The sequence below is a fragment of the Cryptotermes secundus genome, unplaced genomic scaffold, assembly GCF_002891405.2.
Source record: "Cryptotermes secundus unplaced genomic scaffold, Csec_1.0 scaffold47, whole genome shotgun sequence".
Lineage (NCBI taxonomy): Eukaryota > Metazoa > Arthropoda > Insecta > Blattodea > Kalotermitidae > Cryptotermes > Cryptotermes secundus.
This window is the reverse complement of record NW_019721002.1, coordinates 211,624-234,862: the sequence shown is the minus strand read 5'-3', so window position 1 is coordinate 234,862 and position 23,239 is coordinate 211,624. Positions and strand designations below refer to the sequence as shown.

General features: G+C 45.4%; 1 protein-coding gene across 4 annotated transcripts in view; it reads left to right on the top strand.

Moving 5' to 3' along the window:
- The window catches only part of LOC111874184, a 70,547-nt gene that overhangs the window by 21,773 nt on the left and 25,535 nt on the right, over positions 1 to 23,239 (top strand). The gene's annotated exons all lie outside the window — the stretch shown is intronic.

Sequence of the window (23,239 nt, the reverse complement as noted above, 5' to 3'; positions counted from 1 at the left end):
CCCCACTTCATGGTCTGTCCAGTTCTGTTTTCGCTGTTCGTCTCATAAATTCCATTTCAGAAGCTGTAATTCTGATTCCGTCTCTTGCTTTTATTGTCCAGCGTTTGCACCCATAATACAGTCGAATAATATGTAGTATATTTTCTTCAAACAAAACTTCCACCGACTCCTTCCAAATCCTTACAATTCCATGGGTATGTTTCCAGATCATTCGACCTCATATAGCCCATTTGATAACTTATATAGTTGTGAGAGCATCATTTAAACCCTAAGAATGAATCAGCGCTATAAAAGAAGTTCCTTTTCTTTAAAGGCATGGCTATGTCTGCTGCTGTTATGCCACGACGAATATGCACTCGTGTGGTAGAGATAAAGCTCCACATGTTGACCACATATCTCCGGCCCTGTATTCCCTTTCACCCCCCCCCTCCGGGTGTCCATTAGATAAGAAATTGAGTAGGTCCCAGGGTCGTTCAGGACGTGGTGGTGAAAATAAAAAGCTCCAGCTCTCCTATTGCGGTTTGTACCTAGTCGCCTTGTCGCTTTACTTGAACATATTCCTCGGCCCAACGCACAATCCTCTCCACTTCTGTCTTATATCGGAATATTTTTCCTTAAAATTTTCTTCCTCCCTAGTAATTCGTTTTTCGATCTTCTCATCTCTTATACAAAATAGTGATGTCAAGTCCGCTCCGCGTCAGTTCCAACGAGTTCGTAGGAACGCCGATAGAGGCGCCACTTCACGGCTTTCCGGTGGCCATAAGCACGCGCATTTGCACGTGAACGTTGCGGGTTTGTTTAGAAACCATTTACAGAACACTGGAATGAACACGTAAGTCACTCGAGAACAAACACATTATTCCGCTTTGAAACTCGTTGAGATAGCAAACAAGTGATTGCATCTCATCAGAACAGAATGACGGAAACAGCGCAATCAGGAACAGCTGCCACATTCGGAAACTAAAGGGGAAGCGGAATCGCACCTCGTGGTTCAGCTGTTTGTTGCTAAGCAACGTATTTATGCAGTTCTGCATAAACGGACATAAATTTCATTGTTAACGGCCCATGTTCAAATGTAAATTAAGATTTCGCTAGGTAAAGCTATCCCTGTAACAGGCCGCGGAGTCCCATGGGACTGTAAGACGTCGAGGCTCTCGGTCCATGCATATTCCTGGGGGTAAAGGATGGCCGGCGCGTAAGGCTGAACTTCACCGCCGTCTGTGAGCCGATTGTCGACAGTGTGACAGCTTCCACCCTATGGGTCTGTTACAGTGATCCGGAGTGGATACTTCCATGGAAACGCAATAGCAGTGGGCCGCTGCATAGGAACAGCCTAAACAACAAACGGGTTTCCCCGGAGACGAAAGGACAACAGAGGGTTCGTTGCGTAACAGCGGATGAAACCAAACACTTCTACAATGTGTTCTGTATTGAGTAAGGCTAGCATTACCTAGGCAACGGATTCTTGAAACAGCAGGAATACTGCATTTCCGCGGTAACAAGCATAGAACACGTGAAATCGAACCCTGGGCGAAAGTGTTCTCTATTCCGTCCGAAACCAACTTATAAAAGTCCAACTTCGAAGGGTCCAGACAGTTAGTTGGCAGTTGACAGCGGGCAGTTGGAGTCTAGCAGCCGCTGAGAACAGACGTTTCACCGAGATTAACGATGCAAGAAGAATTGTGTTACTGAACGTGATAATAATTGTAATTGCTGGTGTGAAAGTGAGCGTTCAATAAGCCTATTCGTTAAATCCGAGACCTGTCACGTTATGTAGGCAACACCCGACAATATGTTAGTACCTTTTTTTTGAGATCACATTCGAATTGACGCATGTGAGCTTTATGCATTTATTGTATGAGTTTCGCTTGAAGAATATGTGGGACATATCTGAATGCTATGTCTGCTGTCCAAAAACATAAAAATTAGAATATACAAAACTATAATTATGCCTGTGGTTCTGTATGGGTGTGAAACTTGGTCTCTGACATTAAGGGAGGAACGTAGACTCAGGGTGCTGAGGAGAATATTTGGACCGAAGAGAGATGAAGTGACAGGAGGTTGGAGAAAACTGCATAATGAGGAGCTTCATAACTTGTACTCTTCTCCAAGTGTAATTACTCGTAGAATGATCAAGTCAAGGAGGATGAGGTGGGCAGGGCATGTAGCAGGAATGGGGGTGAAGAGGAATGAATATAGGATATTGATGGGAAAGCAAGAAGGAAAGAGACCACTGGGAAGACCAAGGCGTAGGTGGATGGACAATATTAAAATGGATCTTAGAGAGATAGGATGGGATGGTATGGATTGGATTGATCTGGTTCAGGATAGGGACCAGTGGAGGGTTCCTGTGAACACGGTAATGAACCTTCGGGTTCCATAAAATGCTGGGAAATTCTTGAGTAGATGCAGATTTGACTTCTCAAGAAGGGCTCAGCTCCATAAGTAAGTAAGTAAGTAATGAGGTACGAAATGTCGATTTATCAGGACAGAAGAAATCATGTAAATTTCTCGGTTCATGTTTCCAGGCTCAAAGACCACAGAGTGCGCCCGATGCCCGCATTGCTCGGCCATGTCAGACTGCTGTAGCAATATGGAATCGATGTTTTTGTACTCTTAGTTACAAGTGTGGCTCTGACGTCAGCGAAGTTACTCTCCATTTAAGTAACGCCATGCACGTGGTTTCCATATCGCTGAATTCAGAACTCTTTTATTCTGAAACCGGGAGTGCCTTATCTCTGTGTAAGACAGCCTCAAGAAGGGCTTGTCCTAGATCACAAGGAAGAGGTTTGGCGTTCGGCGCCTGAGTTTGGGGTTCGAGATATCGGTGTTATGGGATTAATTTGTTGACAAGTACCAACGATTAGGATGAATATGCCTTTCTCGAGTTTCTGAATAGATTAATCATAGGTTGATCGATGAATAGATCAATTAATCCGAGATAATAATCATGACTTTCACCTAATTTTTGGTGTCATGTGAGCTTAGATGCATGATTATCTCGGATTTGCGTAGGAACGTTTTCCAGAAGGCTCGTAACTTTCTCATACTTGAAGAAAAAAAACCGGAAATAATGGGAAATCCTGGCAGGGTGAAAAGAGGGCGCTTGAGGACATGAAGGTACGCAGGGACAGAAAGCCACTACATTGCACATGTTAGTTAACTTAAGTAGGCCAGCCAGATATCAGCAAGTTTTGTGTGCGGTATCGCGAATAGAGTTCAGTGAATCCCCTTCTTGCATGAACTGACAGCGCTTCCTGTTGATCGCAAGTGCGAACTATGTGACCTGTTGATTACGATTATGCTGCGATTTGTAATCGAAATGCAGCGATGCTGTGTGTGTGTGCTCTTTGAACGATGTACATAAATTGCACGCTTGTCACGTGTGTTTGTCCGACGCTTTCTAGCGTCTTCTTATCTCTTCCAAACAATACAGAAGCTTTGCGATTGAAAGTGTCACGACATGTCTACAAGGAAGGTTACTGATCTGATTTCTGTTCTCTTCTGCGCAGCGTCCACACAGGCTCTGGGGCCAACACAGCCTTCTATCTAATGGATACTGAGGGCTCATTCCCCTGGGGTAAAGCGGCCTAAGCGTGAAGCTTACTATTAACCTACATCTAGTGCCGAGGTCAAGAATGGTGGAGCTATACCTCCACTCGCTCATATGTCTTCATGGCATAGTGCTTATTTAATTAATCGCAGCGACAGCTTTACTTTTTTATCTTCTGTGATCTAGTGGTCAGAGTTCGTGGCTACAAATCCAGAGGTCCCGGGTTCGATTTCCTGCGCTACCAGATTTTCTGAGAAGTAGTGGGTCTGGAACGGGGTCCACTCAGCCTCGTGAGGATAATTGAGGAGCTCTTTCAAGGAAATAACGGCTCCGGTCTAGAAAACCGAAATTAACGGCCGTGGGGATCCGTTGCGCTGGCCACGTGACACCATCTATCCGCAAAAAGTTGGCACTAACTTCGCCCATAAGCGGAGGTCGCTCGGTCGTTATAGTTCGCTTGCGGACTAAAGCCACGAAGTTTGTTTTTCTTTTTGTTTTATCTGAAGGAGCCATACAACAAAAGAGCACGCCTCGCGTATCGGACTGCTTCCTTCATGAACATGGCCTCTGTCTTAGTTAGTTTAACGATAAGACCAATTTTTATATCATGTCACATGTAACACAGAATGTTTTTGTGTGTGTGAGATTTATAATTGTCATTAGAGAATTTCAGGTTACAATAGCAACGAACTGTCGAGCATTAACAGGTTACGTGAAGTCAGTTATATAATAGGACACGAACGAGCGAGCAGTCTCTTCAGCGTGTCGTGTCTATTCTGCGAGAACTGATAATAATTTTCGTGTGGATGTGTGGAGTGTAGTGTACTATATAAAAGAGGCGGTTTACGATTCGATGTTTTTGTGTGTTATTTGTGGGAGATGGCGATACACGTTGGCCTCGACGTATGATTCGGCAAAAATTTAGGGCTGGAAAGGGACGCAGGATAAAGTAGGGGAAGCTAAGAGTACGGAAGCTTATATAGAACTATCTTATGAATTCTCGAAGTATGTTACAATAGATAATCTATTAATTTCTCTGTATCATGTGTCTCATACTTTCATCTTGTGTCGATGTGGTTATCCGTAAACAGGAAGGAGTTAAGTATTTTGTGCCTAACTAGAATCCAATCCCAGATAATTTCCGACATTAAAAATAATATCTGTGTTATTTGTCTGTTGTCTTATTGTAGTACCACTGCCACCGGGTGAAACCCCATTTGCAGTTAAATAATATTAATAATAATAATAATAGGCTATTCGGGACGAACAGCCTTAAGGAGGGAGCGGGTGCACCCCCTTTCCTTTTTTCCAAGGGTGTGCTTGGTGGGTCTCCTGTTGTTTCGGCTACTCCTCGCAGCGACTATTATCCGGCCGTTACAACCGCTTCCCTGTTCAGACCAGCTTGTCTCGAGCGGTTTCCTTCTAACTTGCGTAGAAGATGCAGTTGTTTACATTCACTCCTTCACTTTCTCCCATTGCACATTTACTCTTGCTCGGGAGGCCGGTGCTTCTATTTTACTGGCTCCTCTTCTGTGCTCTGCTTCTTTTTCGTTTTGTGGGGGGTCGACACCTCCAAAATGTCCAGTCCTTGATCAAGTCTTTCTTCGGAAGCTCCTCATGTCGACGTAACAGTACTTGAAGTGTTGTTTGCACTTGCTGACGTCGTCGTTCCTCCTGGTTTTCCAGCCGCTTGCTGGTACGAGACCGCGGCGCCAAGTCCTTTCTCCGGCATCCGAAGGTTCCCTGGGGAGTTTCCTTCTTGAGGGCATTTCTCCAACGTCGTGCCACTGTCGCGCGACGGGATGTCTTCCTGCAGGTGGCAGCCAACTTCATCCGGGATACATAATCTCCTCGGGTCCAACATTTCCTGAAGATGTTCCTCCGACGCCATGCCACTGTTGCATGGCGGTACACCTTTCTGCCGGTTTTCTTTTGCTGTGCCACTTCCTCACGGCGGCTCGTCCTTCTGCGGGTTACGGCCAACTCCTTCTGGGGTCCACAATTTTCCCGTGTCGAATTCTTCATTTTTCGCTGATTTCGGTCCCCACGCCTTTTCTTCTTTGGTTCTCCGACCGGCATTAGTTAGTTATTTAGAGAGGGTGGGTTTCCCCATGCACCGCGACCAGTTTGATCTATTGTGCTTCCCTCTATGATATTCTACCAGTCTCTATACCGTACCGATAAATGGTGCGTACCATCAGTCCCGCCGAGCAAGCGAGTTCGGCCACTTGCTTAGCGGTGTCTATAATGCTTCCCCCCATCTATCAGAGGCCTTAGAGACTATTGTTGGGCGGGAAACGTCCTGGAATTTGGCTCAGTGATCCCCTTTGGGGATATGAGGTTGTTTTACGTGCCGTAAAGTTACGACACGGGACACACAGCTTGAAGTCCCTCCCGGAGGACTTGTTCTCTGAATTTTTCCGCCCTTAAAAATTCGACGACCTCCGCCGGGTATTTGAACCCGCGTACCACGAGTCATCAGGTGGGAACGTTACCTCTAGACTACGGAGGCCGCTCCGACCGGCATTACTTCGGCGTCTTCTTCGGGTACCTCTCGTTGTTTTGCCGCCTCGGGTTTATTGTTCACTGAGGCCGGCTCTTCTTCTGAATGTGCTTCCATCTCTTGGCAGGCCGTCGTCACTCCGACCGGTATCACTATGGGGACCTCTTCTTGTTGTGCCGCCGCAGGTTTCGTGTCCACTGTGGCCGGCTTTTCCTTTTCTAGACGTACCTCCATCTCTTGGTAGGCTATCGTCTTTACTTCTTTTTCTAGATGCGCCTCCGTCATTTCTCGGCAGGCCGTCGTCTCGGGTTCAAATGCGGACACCATATCCTTGTGGCTGGTTTTCATCATTTTCATCATCATTTCCTTCCGTTCTCTTCTCTCGGCCTGTCTGTCATCCTCCAATGTGGCCAGCAATTCCTTGAGGCCGATTTTCCTATTGGCCTCCGTCTTTTCTTGGTAGGATTTCATGTTGGCGTCCATTCTTGCCAGCATTTCTTCTTTGTCCGTTTTTCTATCGGCCGACGCCTTTTCTTGGTAGGCGTCTAGTTTTGTCAGCATGACGTCGGTTTGTTTTTGGTTGACGTCTAATTTTGCCAGGAAATCTTCTCTGTCTGTTTTCCCATCGGCGTCCAATTTCGCCACTAGGCGTTCGAACCATCGTGTCCTAAGTGAAGGCGTGTTTCGAGTTCGAAACTTGTTAGTCACGTGTGTAAGTCCAATCCCACTTCTGACACCAGTGTAACGTGTTTAGTTACTGGAGACGCCGTTCGGATTGTTAATTGGTTTATTTAACAACCTACCAGTCTCGGCTACAATTAATTATAACACTGTTGCGGGGTTTCACACTTTATAACCCTATTCGCAATAATATCTTCACACTGTTCCATAGCGCAACACGTCACAATAATAATACCCCTTGCAGGAGCCGGGATAGCTCAGTCGGTATAGCGACTAGCTACGGGCTGGACGACGGGGAGGTCGGAGTTCGAGTCTCGGTGAGGGCAAAAGTTTTCACTTCTCCATGTCGTCCAGATTTGCTCTAGGGCCCACCGAACCTCCTATATAATGGGTATCAGAGGGCTTATCCCCGGCGGTAAAGCGGCCGGTGCATGGAGCTGATCACTCACCTCCAACTAGTGCCTCCACTTCCCCATACGTCTTCATGGCGTGTTCCTTGAGTAGTTAAACACAGGGAGAACTTTACCTTTCATACCCCATGCAACAGAGTGGTTCTCCTGCAGAACCTGAGGTTCTCACAGCGGTGGTTCTGAAGAGTTGCATCTTCTAGGATATAACCGACTATTCGGAGGAACATGTTTCCTCCATTTTCAGGGTCGAAGAATAAGCGAAGTAAGAAACCTATATTGCAGGAGGTCATCATCATCAGTAATCTGTCAGACGACAGGTCCACAGTCTCTTCCAAAACAGTTCCTCCACATAATGCGATCTAGAGCTTTCTCCTTCAAATGACAGTATCCTCTTCTGTCCCCAAGGTCATCCAGCATCTTCTTACGTCTTCTTCCTCGTCTTCTTGTCACTTCTATCCGCCCCTCTATCTTTCCTTCAATAACTTCTTTTAGAAGGCAGTTTCTGCGTAAAACATGACCAATCCAGTTAGCCTTCCGTTTTCTTATTTCGTGTAGGATATTCCTCTGCTCACTGACTCTAATTAACACTTCTTCATTTCTCACATAATCGGTCCAACTGATCTCTCCATCCTTCTCCAACACCACATTTCGAAACTTTCCCGATGTTTCTGATCTACTGCCCTAAGTGTCCATGTTTCAGCCCCATACAGAGCTATGCTCCAAATGTAGCATTTCGCCATTTCACAATAACAGGTCTGTGATGCCCCCTTGCAGGAGGCAGCAAGCAAAAAATGTTCCTCCGAAACGTCGATTGACTTTCAGCGGACTGCACAGCGTTATATCCCAGAAGATAGAACTTTTCTTGCACCTTTCTTTGCGTACCTCTGCCGACAGTTCTGTTACGTCTTCAGCACAGGAAACCCTCGCTAATCCGGGTTAATTGGCGCGAGGTCATCCGGATTAGTGAAGCAAGAGGCAGTCCTAAAAGACAAAAAAAAAATGTAGAACACAAATAAATAGAAATTTTAAAGATGTGAGCAGTGCTGATGAAAATAAATAGCAAAATATCACTGTAGAGACCTTATAAAACTATAAAAAGACAATACATTTATTCATCGATAGAAGACTCAGAAGTTGTACTCGTTTGTGAGCATAATAATGCAAGTTTGAAGAAATTGTCAAAGTTTCGTGTCAGCAGACAAGTGACTCATCTGCCTTTCTAAATGCCGCGTGTCTTTCGAAGTACGTACTCAACCGTGAACAGCAGTTTTTATTTTTCAATCCGGATTAATTGTAACCGGATTAACGAGGGTTTGCTGTAATTTAATATGCCCTCTGAAGACTGACGTGAACTCCGAAAGACTACATTTTTCCCTCAAGAAGAATGAAACTGCTATAGCAGTAAATCCAAAGCAACCAGCAGAGGGAAAATGTCTTCGATCTAACTGTCTCTCCGATAATGATTCATTGTCAGCCTCTGGCAACAGAGAAACCGCGGCGTAAGGTGCTGTGTTTCATTTTATATAAAAATAAAAATAGATGTGATGCCACGCAGTGATGCCAGTTGCGAAGTTGGGCATGAGCCCGGCCCTGACTGATTTATATAACATAAATAATTTGAAAGGTAGCTCCATCCTTGAGCACGATGTTTGAGTTCCTGGAGAAACAGTTGACAAGAGAGCGAAAACAAATTGTAGTCGCGATGCGTGAAGAAGAAAGCGAAAGCTTACGCTAAAAGTGAAACTTCTTGCATTTGATACAGTGATCTATTGCCGAGATATACGAGTGGTGAACAAATTATTACAGCCATCATGTCTCAGATAGAAATGTTGAGGGGTCAGACATGATCACCACCAGGGTCTTTGGGGGTGTGAGGGGGCATATGCCTGACTTGACCCTCGCCATACCGGCGCCTATGAAAGCAGTAAGGATCTCAGTCTATGAACTTCAGGTTAAGACAGTCAAAGCGTGACACTAACTATGCATTTTCATCTAATGATGTAAAGAGTGCGTGAATCTTTTGTTTGTGTTATTTTAACCGAGGCTTCTTGCAAATTTTGGTAACAAGTTTAGTTTTTAGGGTGAGGAGTTGTTAGCCCAACCCCCAAGCTGGAGGACCACCCCTTGTAGGCTGTCCTCGACTGCTTATTCAATATATTTGCAGCTTCCCTCAATGCCTGGACGGCGTCTCCTCCATCCGCAACCTGAGGACACGCCATGCCGTGGTGACAGGATACCCACCACTGGGAAGACCAAGGCGTAGGTGGGTGGACAATATTAAAATGGATCTTAGAGAGATAGGATGGGATGGTATGGATTGAATTTATCTGGCTCAGGATATGGAATAGTGGAGGGCTGTTGTGAACACGGTAATGAACCTTCAGGTTCCGTAAAAGGTTGGGAAATTCTTGAGTAGCTGCAGAATTGACGGCTTCTCAAGAAGGGCTCAGCTCCATGAGTGAGTGAGTGAGTTATTTTAACCACGCTTTCAATATATACATCGGGCGATAGGATAACTGGTGAGTTGCAAAGAATTTTCATGTTGGGACTGAGTAAAATCACGAAATCATCATTGAAGATATCCGGTGTCCTAACCTAGATTCGAGTCGGGCACCTACCGAATACAAGTCTAGAGCTTACATGTAGATGAACACGTTTGGTTACACCTCCACTCCCCCCATGCGGCTTCATTAAGCACAGGGACAGCTTTATTTTTACCTATTTTAGCCGAATTAGAAGACCTTACAGTTTTCTTTCCAGCGCCCGCCTCCAGAGAGCCTCGGCAACCCGCCCAGTGTCATATTCGATACCATTTCTCCGCGGGTAAAGCGGTCGGAACGTGTAAGATGCCACTTGCCATTCGTTAGGTGCTAGGTTCGAATCTGAGCTGGGACTCCAGTCGTCCTGATTGAAGATTTTCGTGGTTCCTCATCACCTCCTTCCGTACAGTCTGCAATTCAACGTTCATGCGTCACCCTACCTCTCGAAACTACGCAACTTGGAACGCTGGAAGCATTGTAACGGAAACTACAAAGGAAAATGTGGAACTTCGCCTCCATGGCCCCTGTGCACATTTATGGTTTAACGATTAGACACAAAAAAAACTTTGTTTGCTTCTGTGGAAAAGCGTTTTCTAGCTTTGAAGAACTAGTGACACGCGATGAAACCGGAAATGGAACCCACTACTTCATCACGACATGGCATATCTAGGGGAAGCACATATTATGTAACCGAGATAGTAACATAGCGGTAACGGGCTAGGTTTATGCTCTAGAGATGCTCACTTCGATTCTTGGCCGGGACACGTTATCCTCACTGAGCTTTAATGTGTTTTACCTCAGTCCCTCCAAGCATACCTTGATCGTACCTCGATTACGGCACGGTCGCTTCCTTCCAAATCCTTTGTAATTCATCTATCATCTTTCATTCGACGCTATACAGGGTGTAAGGTAAAGTTGTCCCCGTGCTTAACTACTTAAACACTACGCCGTGAAGACGTATGGGGAAGTGGACGTATAGGTCCACGCTTTCTTGACCTCGGCACTAACTGGAGGTGAGTGGTCAGCTTCACGTCCCGGCCGCTCTACCCCCAGGGAAAGAGCCCCCGGTACCCATTTGATAGGTTAGGTTGGCCCGAGAGCCCGTCTGGACGACTTGGAGAATAGAAAATTCTTTGCCGTACAGGGACTCGAACTCCGACCCCTCCGTCGTGCAGCCCCTAGCCAGTCCTTATACCGATTAAACTATTCCGGCTCCCATAGAAGGTGTACCATAATCAGGTACATTAAATGTAAAGCTATTATTCTATTCCTAATATCAAGCAAAGAAAGTTGGTATGAACATAAATTCGCAAATGCTTTGTTAACGAAATATCGGTTGAGTTATGTTGCGTGTGATAGAATCAAATTAGACAAGGGCAAGTCGGTAGGAGTACGTTTATTTTAATTTCATACAGAATGGTTACAAAACATTTACCTTGCATTGTTTAACGAAATGAAATTGTCGACAGTGCAGTAAGTTTACGGTGTTGTTTAATGGTTACGCAAGATGCTAACACTGACGTAGGTTCAGTTTAATGCATAACAGTTCTGAGGTGCCAAGAATTCCTAGTCCTCTCAAAAACTTCAGATCCTTGGACACTTAACTACCAGGACTGATTGGTGGATAGAACGAAACGGACCGGACTTCTGGCCCCAGGCCTCACCGGACCTCACTTCTGCAGACCTTACCTCTGGGGCCAGACAAAGGGCACAGGTTACTCTAGAAGAATCCATTAAAGGCCCTGCGACAACAATACCAAATATGCCTGAATGTGTTGCTCTAACTTAAACCAATCCATATCACGTTAAAAAAAACGGTTGGGACTTTATGTTTAGATGAACTTTTTGCTTGATATTAGGAGCAGAACATGAGCCTTACATTTATTGTACGTACGTCCTAAGGCCACGCGGTACGTAGTTGGTTGAGGCGTTATAGTACAGGCCGGAAGGTCAAAGGTTCGATTTCCTTTGAGGTAATTGGATTTTTCAGTATAGCAGAAATGAGTACCAGGAATCTTCCTGAGAAGGGGTAAAGAGCGGCCGGCGCGTAAGAATCCCTATATTTTATCCAGAGAGTGGATTTAGGGGTTTCATATGAATCTTGGAATAAGGGCTGCCCCAAGAAACTAGAAATTTCGCCCCCCCCCCCAGTTAAAACAGAAACAACACGAAACCCGTTATTGTGCCGTAATTGTTTTAAAACAGTTTTATTTACGTTGTTATGCAACATGGGTAGATTTCTGCAAATTACCATTTACGGCATGAGCAAAAAAAGATCATCAGAGATTGGTTTTAATTTCACGAACAAGAAAAAGAGGGGCGGGGGTGAGAAATGTGCCGCACCAAATTGAGTGGCCTCAGGTGATGACTTAGTTCGAAGTGAACAGCGATTATTTATTGCCCTAATCAGCATTAACTGGTAGCTTCTGGACAAGCAGTATGGTTTCTGTAAGATAGAAACTGAAAGTTTTTAAAATTAATTTTAGATGGATTTCAGGCTTCATGGACTTAATAGGCCGCAACAGAGTGGTCTTCCAAAAATTGTGTGTTTATATAATCCCCAAGGAAATAGATACTTGGGGAGATCTAAAAATAAACGTAACGACCAGTTTTAAAGCTTTTGAACGTCGGAACGATCTTGTGTACTGTGTCGAAAACATGATTGTTGTTTGCGTCACCGTCTCATAGTGACGTAGGAAAGTAAAGTAAAGATATCCTTGCACCAGGCCGTGAATGCCCATAGGGTTGTGAGACGTTGAGGCTCCCACATTTTCTAGACAATCTGCTCAAATATGGTGGTAAGGTTGTCAGACTTACGCGCCAGCCGCGCTTTACTCCCCAGGAAAATTAATTAATTTTTGGCACCAATTTCTGTTAGAGACTGAGTCGACCCCAGGACCATAGTGCGGCTGGAAGGATTAGGTCAATTAAAAATCCAATGACCTCATCGGGACTTGAATCCGTGACCTTTCGGCTTGTAGCATAGTGCCTCAACCAACTACGCTACCACGTGCCCCCCATAGTGACGTAGGCATTTACATAATCATTAGAAATTTACTAGTCTCAATTTTCAACACATTTTTGCAACCAAAATCGTCATACCAGAAGTCACGATGAGCACACGGGATTTTTCGTCCGTACGGTTGGCACCTCGACGTGTGACGTACCCTCAGAAATGTTCTCCACAGACAATAGCACCCAGTCCTTGAGTTGGAAGAAGACGAAGGGTTCGTTTCAATCTGTGCACTTGAGTCATTATTGTTTGCTGCTTTTGTGCCTTGCTGCAGCGGCAACCACCCATACACGCAAGTGACGTCATCTTGCACCTGGAGATCAATCTTTCCTTTGTTGGATTGCACTTGGGACTGTTGCCTTGACACGCCCGGGACAAACCTTGGCACAGTAGTTTTTTTTTTTTCTTTTTAAATTTTAGTGTAGTGCCTGCTCTGGCGGAACAGGAAATCTGTGTGAGGAGTCGTGCGCGCGCATCTCTTTTCCTTCTTGCAGCCTATCTGCCATCTTCGCAAGACGCCCCTATTAAAATGCCGATGCCCATTTGCTGTTAGACTATAGATTGGAGAGACTGTCTTGTGCAGGGCAGTTCTCTGCAGTTGAAGAATCTTATATAGGCGCTGCCAAGAGGCGGAAGCGGCCAGTGCTCCAGGAGGTTACACACAGAACGTTTTGCTTACAAATTTACGTTCGAGCTGTTACTGATCGCCGGGATAGCACAGTCGATATAGCGACTGGCTATGGGCTGGGCATCAGAGAGATCAGAGTTCGAGTCCAGATGGGGGCAAGGATTTGTTTCTTATCCAAGTCGTCCAGACTGGCTCTGGGGTCTACCCAACTTCGTATCCAATGGGTACCTGGGGTTCTTTCCCCAGGGGTAAAGTAGCAGTGGCATGAAGCTGACCACTCTCCTCCAACTAGTGCCGAGGTCACGAAAATGTGGATCTATACATCCACTCCCCCATACGCCTTCATGGCATAGTGCTCATTTAGTTAAGCGCGTGGATAGCAGCTTCGCCGTTAATGATCGCCCTAAAGTATTCGGGATAGAATAATAGTTTAAGCGTAATTATGTTTCTTTTGGCAGTACGCATCTATATCCATTTTAGCTCATTTCCTTTTTTTTTAAATAAAAAGAGCCTTGACATGTATTTGTTGTCTGTTTATCCCTCGTGTTTTCGTTTTCTATGCAGTCCGTCTCGTGTCAAAGTAAAATAGGCGATTAGTTCTCCCCAGACCTTCTGTTTTTAATTTTGATTTTTTTTTTTGTTTAAATCGAGGAGGAAGAGGATGCCTGCCTCCCCCTCGCTATCGCCGCTGACTTGCAGCAAAACACAAAACGTATCCCCCGTGAAACGAGCAGAATTACGTCGGCAGTGTCCACGTGTCCTGCGCTGGGTCTCCTTCTTACATTAGTGTCCACTCCTTTCAAGTCCTCGCCTGAGGACAATATTATGGAAACATGGTGGAGTGGCAACACTGCGGTGTAACACTAACTTTCACCCACTTAGCTAATCTTTGGCACACTAACTGCCAGTCGCCATTACAGTGCATCTGGCCATATGCATAACGCTACTACTCGTTTCAAAACAATATTTCAGTACGCCGCCATGTTTTGAAAGGAATTATCGCCCTGCTTGAGAATATTTGAATTGGTTGTCGTGGATAATTATAAATCGGACAGCCATTTTTGCCCCTTACATTGTGTGAGTCAGTAAGCCTATCTGTTCACGTACGTAATAACACAAGCTGCCTGCCAATCTTTTGTGTTTCCTGTCAAACAAACACACAAAATACAAACTCGATGGCTTGAGTCCAGATCTTTTGCATTCGTCAGATATTGGAGAAAAAATGGGAGTACCATGAGAGAGTACATCAGCTCTTCATACACTTCAAGAAAGCCTATGATTCACTTAGGAGGGAAGTACTGTACAACATTCTGTTAGAGTTTGGGATACCCATGAAATTAATTAGGTTGATTAAAATGTGTTTAAACGAAACGTATAGTAAAGTCCGTGTAGGTAAACATTTGTCTGATAAATTTCCTATCCAGAATGGTCTAAAACAAAGAGATGCCTTAACGCCACTGATTTTCAACTTTGCTTTAGAATATGCCATTACGAAGGTCCAGGAAAACCAGGTGGGACTGAAACTAAACGGGACACATCAGCTGTTGGTCTATAGTGATGATGTGAATCTATTGGGTGATAATAAGATACCATAAAGAAAAACACACAAACTTTTAATTGACTCAAGTAAGGAAGTTGGTCTAGAAGTAAACACAGAGAACACTAAGCATATGTTGCTGTCTCGTCACCAAAATGCAGGGCAAAATCATGACATAAAGGTAGGAAACAGATGTTTTGAAAACGTGGCACAGTTCAGATATTTGGGAACGACGATAACAAATGAAAACCTGATTCAGGAGGGAATTAAGAGGAGATTGAACTCGGGTAATGCTTGCTACCATTCAGTCTGGAACCTTTTTTCCTCTCGTCTGCTGTCCAAAAACATAGAAACTAAAATATACAAAACTATTTTGCCTGAGGTTCTCTATGGATGTGAAACTTGGTCTCTGAAATTAGGGGAGGAACATAGACTGAGGGTGTTTGAGAACAGGGTGTTGAGGAGAATATTTGGACCGAAGAGAGATGAAGTGAGAGGAGATTGGAGAAAACTGCATAATGAGGAGCTTCATAACTTGTACTCTTCTCCAAGTATAATTAGAATGATCAAGTCAAGGAGGATGAGGTGGACAGGGCATGTAGCACGAATGGGGAAGAAAATGGTTACATGTATAATATTGGTGGGAAAGCCAGAAGGAAAGAGACCACTGGAAGACCAAGGCGTAGGTGGGTGGACAATATTAAAATGGATCTTAGAGAGGTAAGATGGGATGGTATGAATTGGATTGGTTTGACTCAGGATACGGAACAGTGGAGGGCTCTTGTGAACACGGTAATGAACCTTCGGGTTCCATAAAATGTTGGGAAATTCTTGATTAGCTGCAGATTTTAATTTCTCCTCAAGAAGGGCTCAGCTCCATAAGTAAGTAAATGGCTTGAGACCGCAAGCGAACTATGCCGACCGAACGACCGCCGCTTGTCGGCGAAGTTAGTGACAACTTTAGCGGATAGAGGGTGTTGCATGGTCAGAGCAACGGATCCCCACGGCCGTTTATTTAGGTTTTCTAGACCGGAGCCGCTGTTTCCTTGAAATAGCTCCTCAGTTATCCTCACGAGGCTGAGTGGACCCCGTTCCAGGCCCACTACTTCTCAGAGAACCTGGTAGTGCTGGGAATCGAACCAGGACCTCGGATCTGTAGCCGAACTCTGGCCACTAAACCGCAGAGGCGGTCGGTGTTTCCTAGCACTGACCTAACATGACATTCTCCATACACGTGCCAGTTGGCAGCCCTGTGGTAGTTAACGTTGTTACGGGATTGTGCAAATGTTGCAGTAACATTTCTGCAATCGAAACGAACCCGCATTTCCAAACGTTTTTATTTAATTAAACGCATTTTAATTTTTATTTTGAGTGTTATTTCTGCTTTAGAGTTGTACTATATGCCGTGACGTTGACAAGGAAAGGAGCCGTACCCCGGGCGAAGAAGGGCACGTCTCCTAGCGTTTAGCCAAGGCTGCAACTGCGGGCGAGCGGACGCACCTGCGAACAGAGGCGCTAGCGTTGCCCTGATGCAGGGAAAAGTAAAAGTTCCGCGATCAGGCTTGCGAAAGCTGCAGAATGGGCACCACACTTTTTCGTATTGCATAAAACCAGGCATGCACAACATGTGTACATAGCGGGTCACGAAGAAAACAGTGTTCTGTTTAACGTCTTCTTTCCAGTATTTTTATAGCTTACTTGGTATAGTAACGGGATTCGGGCTGGACGGCCGGAATTCGATTCCTGGCAAGGGAAATAGATTTGTCTTTACTTCACAGCTTCCACACCAGCTCTAGGGCGCAACCAGCCTTCTGTCCAATAGGTACTGGGGCTCTTTCCCGGGGAAAAAGCGGCCGGGGAGTGAAGCGGACCACTCACCTCCACCTTTTACTTACTTACTTACTTACTTACTTACTCAAGTAGCTGAGCCGTTCTTGAGGAGCTGCCAATTCTGCAGCTACTGAAGAATTTCTCAGAATTTTATGGAACCCGAGGGTTCATTACCATGTTCACAAGAGCCCTCCACTGGTCCATATCCTGAATCAGATCAATACAATCCATACCATCCCATCCTATCTCTCTAAGATCCTTTTTAATATTATCCACCCACCTACGCCTCGGTCTTCCTACCAATACCCTATATGCATTCCTTTTCTCACCAATTCGTGCTACATGCCCTGCCCACATCATCCTCCTTTACATGATCATTCTTATACTTGCAGAGTACAGATTATGAAGCCTCTCATTATGAAGTTTTCATTTTTCCTTAACCTAGGTCGTTTATCCAGAGGATCCGTCCAGGTCCGAGGCTTTGTGTACATTTTCGTAATAGGCTTGTTTTTTTACGATGAGTTGTTAGCCCCACACCCAACCCCTAACCTGGAGGACCACCCCTTGTCGGCTGTTCGCGACTGCGTATTCAATATAATCGCATCTTCCCTCCACTCCCACCTTTTACCAAGGCCAATAATGATGGAGCTATACTTCCATTCCACTTCATAGCATGGTGCTTAATTAAACACAGGTAAGATAAAGTTTTCGCTCGCTTGGAAACCGGGATCGTGGGTTCGAATCCCTCTTAGGGCATGGATGTTAGTTTGTGTGTGTGCGTTTTTCTGCGTTTGTGTACAGGTAGAGGCCTTGCGACGAGTTGATCACCCTCCCAAGGAGTCCTACCGTATGTGTAAGATCTAGAAAAACCGAAGTGAAGGGAGAAGTTCATGGAGGTAGGCCTAGGCCCACTGGTGCTGAAGTGCCAAGGGGGGGTGAAGATAAAGTTTTCCCTGTGCTTAATTTGTTAAGCGCCATGCCATTGCCGTTGCAATTTGTGGGCTTGCTGAGTTTCAAGGGCTTTCTGTTAATTGTCATGACATTGCTAATTCACCGCCGTTATTAGAGAGCTGCTCATTAACTGTGTGAAGGGTGTCTGTGAAGTGTTAGGGCAGTTCTACGAAGTTTGGAGGTTTATGTGTTGCCGAGGGTCTGGTGCACATTCTGAGGGTGCGTTTACCGAGACTGAAATTGATTATATAGACAGTAACTCTCGATTTTCACCAAATTTGGTTCCAGGAGGTCGCATGTCTAATTGGAACAAGTTCGCTCAATCATAAGTTTGACGTCACAGAACACGTGTTCGTGATGACAGTTAGAAACAAGCATGGCGGTTACTGAAACATGTGATAGGCAATTCAGGTTTCGTCATTTATCTCGGCTTAAAACAGTCACTCAGAACAACAGGCGATTACAGCTGCTTTTGCCTAATGAAAGTGGATATCATGCGCTGATTTTAATTGTGCTTCCCTTCCCTGGAATCGCAGCTTTGCGACGGTTTAGAACAATACTTAGGAAATCCGTCACGTTTGGCGTGCAATAATGTCGTCGCTTTTGTTTGTCTCACGTGTGGCGCTGCGATCAGTCAGCTGAGGCTGGGAGGGAGGGTACACAGCTGGGGCTGCTTCACGTGCAAGCCAATGACGCAATGCCCAATGCTTGCCAACCGCGGCGGAGAAATACGCGAACGCGACAGAACAATGGGCATTATACATATTCCTTCCGTTTCTTGGCTTCCCTTTGCGCACATCACTGTTAACAATGTCATCATCATCATCATTATCATATGCATAGTCATTATCATTGCTATTGTCATCATGTATTATTTCCTGTCATATTCATATGGCTAAGAAAGAACATTGCTTCAGAATGCTTGAAAATTTCCTTTTCTTTTGTTTCCACTCTCAAGAGGGACGTATGTGGGTCGCCCTGTGGTAGGGGAAATATTTGTGGGGCAGTGTGTAGGGAAGTAGACACTGGCGACTTGAACCTGCCGCAGCTATGAAAGGGCATGCGTGAACATGAATTAACGACATTAAGAAGAGAGATTGATCCGGCTGAATATTACCCTTCCTGAAAATATAAGCTTTTCGGATTTAAATAGAAAATTCTCTCAACCGAATGCTTTTTATCTCTTTTTAACGATGGTATCTCTACATTTGTGGTCTAGTGGTCAGAGTTGCTGGCTACAGATCCAGAAGTACGGGTTCGATTCCCGGCGCTACCAGATTTTCTGAGAAGTAGTGAGGCTGGTTCGGGGTCCACTCAGCCTCGTGAGAGTAACTGAGGAGCTATTTCAAGGAAATAGCGGCTCCGGTCTAGAAAACCGAGATTAACGGCCGTGGGGATTCGTTGCGCTGACCACACGACAGCCTCTATCCGCAAAAGTTGGCACTAACTTCGTTGACAGGCGACGGTCCCTCGGTCAGTATAGTTCGCTTGCGGACTAAAACCACGGAGTTTAGTTTTTTGTGTAGCCAGTACCTTAGACTATATATCGTCAAATGCTACGCGTGGTGTGTAATGAATTGGGAAGGATTTGGAAGGAGTCGGTCATAGCCAAATCGAGGTACTGTCTCGGTATTTGTCTGGAGGGCCTGAGGAAGGCCACAAAAGACCTCAGTGAGGTCAGGGTATGTTTCAGCCGAGATTTGAACTGAGCCCCTCTAGAATATAAGTCTAAGGAGAGTGTTACCGTTACACCAACCCATTCAGATGTAATTATATTTTATTGGTTCGTTGTCACGTATTAGGTATTCATTCATTCATCAGTAATCTGTCAGACGACGGGTCCACAGTCTCTTCCAAAACAGTTCCTCCACTTAATGTGATCTTCTGTTTTTGGAAAGAGGCTACCCAGGAAAAGTGATAATGTGGTAGTTTTTCCATTTGCTTTCCACATCGCAGTACAACAGCCGTTCAAACCACTCTGGTCACGCCTGTTGCTATACGAACTTGAACCATCTCGAGCATCATTTGCTCTCTGCTTCAAGTCGCTGCTGATGACGCTGCTTCCGGCATCAGTTTTTGGTGTCTCTCTTCGTCTGATGCCTACCCTTTGACCTGTCCAGCAAGGGACGCCCTGCTGGTAGCTACGCTACCGCTGGTATAGCTCTCAGGGTCCTTGGCATAGCTCTCAGGGTCCTTGGCATACTCATATTGGGTATGTCGCGCGAAAAATAACTTTACGTGGGTCTCGGATTTAGCGAATCCTTATTGGACACTCACACTTACACACCGTACAATTATCACCACTTGCAGTGTCACCTGACTTCTGGCCCAATACTCAATGCGACGTCTCAACTATCCCTGGCCATGGCTGGATCTCAACTGGCTTCGGCGACGGCTATCCCAGTACTGACTTCTTGCTGTCTTTCTCCTAGATCGTGTAGCGTCTAGGTTCCTACTAACTCGGCAAATGCCTTCAACCCTTTTTATAACCTCGGCCGCTGCTAGGCAATGAACCCTCGTTATAACCGTGGAGACTCATCTCCGGCAAGATTCGGCGTTCTCTACGCAACGGCTCACTGTTGAGATTTTTTTTCCTTGGCATTACAGCCCCAGTGGGCCTAGGCCTACTTCCATGAACTTCTCCGTTCACTTCGGTTTTTCTAAATATTACACATTCGGTAGGACTCCTTGGGCGGGTGATCAGCTCGTCGCAAGGGCTCTACCTGTACACAAATACAGAAAAACGCACACACACAAACTAAACATCCATGCCCTGAGTGGGATTCGAACCCACGATCCCGGTTTCCAAGCGAGCGAAGACAGTACACGCCTTAGACCGCTCGGCTACCGTGACCGGCAGTGTATAAGAATAATATATAAGAATTCAGTTCGTACCTCACAGGAAACAGATCCGAACCCACGATCCCGGCTTCCGAGCGAGCGAAGACAGTGCATGCCTTAGACCGCTCGGCTACCGTGACCGGCCACTGTTGGGTCTGTTCTAGTGTTTCCATGCGAGTAACCCTTCTGGATTCCAAACTTGTGACAGTATGGTGAAACTGTGAAGTGTAAGCAAAGGCAGTGCTGCTTTCCTGGCATCGCCCGGTCCAGATTCCAACAGAGCATCTCCCTCCGTGTTTATGGAACCGAGGCAACTCTTGTTGCACGCGTAGAAAACTCATGTATCACATCACTGGTTGCAGGAACACCCCCCCGCCCTGTTTTATGGTCTATTTTAAAGTTTTGTTAGTATTTGGATTTTACAGCTTCGAGTTGATTAATTGAAAAGGATTTGGAATGTCCAGAAAGAGCACGATGCTTATCGTATCAAACAAAAAAGAAGATAAACTCCGTTGCCTGTAGTCTTCAAGCGAACTATACCGACCGAGCGACCACCGCTTGTCGGCGAAGTTAGTGTGAACTTTGGTGGATAGATGGTGTCGCGTGGTCGGCGCAATGGATCCCCACGGCAGTTAATTTCGGTTTTCTAGACCGGAGCCGCTATTTCCTTGAAATAGCTCCTCAATTATCCTCACGAGGCTGAGGGTACCCCGTTCCAGACCCACTACTTCTCAGAAAATGTGGTAGCGCCGGGAAACGAACCAGGGACCTCTGGATCTGTAGGCAGGAACTCTGACCACTAGACCACACCAGTATTATCGTGTGATAGTTTGATGTGTGCAGGAATAGTAAGAACGTCTGGTGTTTGGGGAAGAATGCTGTCATTTTACAGGACGAGTAGTAGAATAGCGGCATGTTTTTGGAACAGGTAGTAACAGAGTTGTTTATATGCCCACCCGCAAACAACTTAACGCTCGGATGATTAGTAATAACACCTCCTGTTATCCGTGTTTTAAGGACGACCATACATCCTGTTGCTGTGTTCAGACCTGATGTTAAACTTATCTTGATGCCGCATGTTTCCAGGATGGGTTGTATGTAATACTGTCTCTTATTATTGCGTATGAAGCAGACCCGAGAGGTCAATAACCCCAACAATTATCTCACGACTCGGAGTCGGGTTTGAGCAAAGGAAACAACCACAACTCCATTGTTGCGCTTGATAGGTCAAGTTAACAATAATCAAACAACATGTTGAGGTCAAGGTAAAGCATAAACGGTAAAGTTGCCCTGTACTTAACTAATTAACCATTATGCCATGAAGGCGTATGGGGGAGTGAATGTATAGATCCACGTTTTCTTGTTCTGGGCAATAGTTGGAGGCGAATGTTTAGCTTGACGCCCTGGCCGCTTTATCCCTGGGGAAAGAGCCCTCAGTACCCATTCGATAGGATGGTGGAAGGACCCCAGAGCCGGTCTGGACTACGTGGAGAAGTGAACATTCTAGACCCTACCAGGATTCGAGCCCGACCCCTTGGTAGTCCAGACCGTGGCCCATCGCTTTCCCAGCTCCCCAAGGTGATGTGTAAGAGAAAAAGTAAATGTATCCCTGTAACAGGCCGTGGAGGCCCGTAGGGTTGTGAGATGTTGAGGTTCCCACATTTTCTAGACACTTGGCTCATAGATGGCAGTAAGGTTGCCAGTCTTACGCGCCGGCCGCCCTTTACCCCCAAGAATATTCCAAGAATATTCCTGGTACTCAGTTCTGTTAGAGGCTGAGTCGACCCCAGGGCCATAGTGCGGCTGGAAGGATTAGGCCAATTGAAGAAAATCCAATGACCTCATCGGTATTCGATCCCGCGACCTTCCGGCTTGTAGCATAATGCCTCAACCAACTACGCTACCGCGTACGATGGGAAATTTACAAGAAGACGCACGCAATTCGATTGGGGCAGGGAACAAATTTCCTTTGTGCGTTTCTTAAGATTGCAATGTCTGCTGCTTCAGTACGGTGGTATCTAATGAGACATTAGTTTTCATCCATGTATGTAATGACCGTCTTGTAGTGCACTCAATTTAACACGTCACTTCACTACATGTTTCGGCAACATTGTGCCATCTTCAGGTGCTTTATTTACGCTAAGCTATTGCGTTGCTTGCCACATGTGTCTTTCATAAAATTATTAAAATGTACATTCTTCATCAAATATAATATAATTTGTATACACTAAAACTTGTAAAGATTATTCATCTTATGCGTCTTAATTCAACCTCGCGTATTGTATGGTTCTTCCACTATGGGAGTCGTTTTTCCTAAATTTTTTGTGTACTGTATCTTGTGATGTGTCCTTCCTTTTTTGATGCGAGCGTTATAATGACAATAGTTGCCTGTTTAACCCTTTGAAGCCGAATTTTACTGGATAATATTTACGAATCTAGTTCCTGTCTGACAGGAAACGCACTGGGTTTCCATTACCAACAGACCGATCTGATTCCTTCTGCTCAAACTCGAACGCATGTAGCACCTCGCAAAGAAGACCGCCTATTATTGCGTTCGTGTAGCCATTGCCTCGGAAACGTGTTTATCGGCCGTTCCCTACCAACGGCCGTCTACTCTAGCTCCACAGTTCTGGCTTTACAGTATAAAGACCAAACGATTAACGCTGTTTGAGAGAATAATCGACGTTTCTTATGAGAATCATGAAACACACAAAGAGGCGTATGTCTTCAAACTGCGGTATTCTTTTCTGTT